General features: G+C 32.7%; 1 protein-coding gene across 1 annotated transcript in view; it reads right to left on the reverse strand.

The window, feature by feature from the left end:
- NPEPPS (aminopeptidase puromycin sensitive) overlaps positions 1–2630 on the reverse strand; it is a 150238-nt gene that overhangs the window by 141358 nt on the left and 6250 nt on the right. The window lies entirely within an intron of this gene.

Here is a 2630-nt window from a genome sequence, read left to right on the forward strand (position 1 = left end):
AAGTAGGATTGCCCAACCTTCCTTCCGAGGAGTGGCTGGTGGGTTTGAACCGCCAGCCTTCTGGTTAGCAGTCAAATGCTTTAGCCACTATATTGGATTTTAATACATTCACATTAGAAATGGATTTTTTCCTTCTCTTTAATCTTCCTGATTTGAGTACTAAGCACTTAACTAGCCATTTAAGTTGCAATTTATTTTCAGAATGATGACATAAACTACTTTATTGCAAACAGATGGTGGTTTATTAATGTTATTACTGATCCACACATAATTGTATGACAGAATATATGTTACTAATAGTCAAACGAAAGTTTACGATCAAGTGTGAGGAACCATTCCTTTTTATCAAGTTAATAGTTTTGCTCTAAAATCACTAATATTCAGAAATATTTCTAATTTTTTTTATCCATCCATTTAAATACACAAGCACACTTGTATGCACACATTCAAATATACAACCCTACTTCAAGAACAAACATGTTAATATCTACCTGGCTTATATGGATAAACCAAAGTGATGCTGGCAGATCTGGAACTTTGAATTAAAACTTTTATGAAATGCATCAGCAATGGAAAATTTTTTTCTTACACAGCTAATCCTACAAACTTACACCCTGACAGAGTATACTAAGGGAAAAGTTGGTATAAAATTTTCAAGTGATCATTTTTACTGGTTATGGCCAAGCCATCTATTATTGATACATTAAAAGACTACCTGTCAAGACCTGAGTTCAGGCACTCAAGAGTTTCGTATTTCCTTGCAGAAGCTGATGACAACACTAATCCCTGCACTGTGTAGGGAGATGCATTCCTTGCACTGGCTAAGTGCTAGTAATTTCAACAACCCTTGAAGTTCAGAACAGTAAAAAAACAGCTTTCAGCTGTTTTTCCTTACTGGTTTATCATTTTAAAAAATTTACAAACTAAGTTCTCAAATATGATTTAAAATAAATTATTTCTATTTAAAAGACAGTGCCTTAATTTAAAAAAGACATGCCAATATGTCTTTCTGGAGTACTGTACATGTCACAAGATGGCCTTTTTCATCAGTTGAGAACTTACATAAGAAGCAACAATTTAAGGCTTCAAATAAATTTCTGAGTTTATCTTAAAGCACAAAGATTTAGTGGCTACAGGTATCTAAATAGAACTTGCAGAAGGCAATCATAAGTATTAATAGGTACTAGATGAGATTAGGGAGCTCTGGTGGCATAGTGCCTAAGGCATTTGACTGCTAACCTGAAGGCTGGTGGTTCAAACCCACCAGCCACTCCTCGGAAGGAACATTGGATAATCTATTTTCCTAGTGATACTGCCTTGGAACCCCAAGGAGGGGTCGCTATGAGTCAGATCCGACTCAACTGTAGTGAGTTTGGTGGGTTTTTTTCTTTTTTTAATTTCTATGTGGCTTAATTTTGCCCTTAGATATGGTATCATTTTGCGTCTTTTTTACTTTATGGGAGGGTACAACATATTGTTTCTTTAGAAATTAATTGTGAATGTGACTGTCAACTCTTTCCAGGACTGTGTACTGTTATTTTGATCTCTCTACAAATCCTCTTAACTTCCTATGTTTTCATTTCTCTCCTGACCTTCTTAGTGAGAACACTAACACTGCTTTCTTGAGATACAGATCATTATAAGCTTGGCATCACTCAAGGTATACATATTTAGAACTTTTAAGTCCTTTGAATTATTTTCTGAAAGTTTTAAAAGAGGAAGATAAAAAACAAACCTGAGCTGAAACCTTGCTAGCTGGAGGATGCACATTTGTTTTATTAGATGTATCTATCTATATGCTTGATACCACTTTAAAACCTACACTAAATTTATATGTTTTCTACCTACATCAAAGAAAGCTTGCCTTGATACATCTGGCTAAGGTGCTTCCATTTTTCTTCACAGTTAAAGAAATTAAATAATCACTCGTTCATTTACCAAACTTTGTTTCTTAAGTTGGCACTTACTCAAGTTCATTTGAAGGATTTGTTCCTCTAAACTTAAAATCATAGCAGTTTGATCTCATTTATAATCAAATGAACATAAATACTTCTTACCAATAATATGCTCAACTGCTATTTACTTTTTTATCTTCCATGGATAAGATAATTTAAGAAAAATTCATGAAATAAATATTGCCAGGTCTGAAAATGTTATTTGCATGCATCTTTTCAATAAAATGCAAAGGAAAGAAGAAACAGCAGTACAAAACAAAATTTAAAAGGTCAAATCCCTAACTTACAACAAATGAAAATACTTTCTTAAAAGAGGACATCTCTGAGTAATAGAAGAGACTAATCAATAAACCATCTGCCAAGAAATGGAATAAAAAGCAATTCCACTCCAATACAAATGAACTTGTATAAGTTTATGCAAACTTGGTTAACATTTTTTAAATACAGATTATGTGGGAATAAGATTTCAAACCAAACTAACAACTCAATGTAATCATTATTATAAGATCTAAAATAATACTCATTTCAAAGATGCTAACAGAGTTCTTACATATCCTGTATTAGGCTTCTGACTCCATCATCTAGCTTCTAATACTCATTCAACCTCATAAAGCAAACTATTTTTCTTTTCATTATGAGTAAGATTTATTATTTCAATCTTAATCTATATTTCAA

This window comes from Orycteropus afer, unplaced genomic scaffold, assembly GCF_000298275.1.
Source record: "Orycteropus afer afer isolate SDZICR_OR568_19922 unplaced genomic scaffold, OryAfe1.0 scaffold00085, whole genome shotgun sequence".
NCBI classification, from domain to species: domain Eukaryota; kingdom Metazoa; phylum Chordata; class Mammalia; order Tubulidentata; family Orycteropodidae; genus Orycteropus; species Orycteropus afer.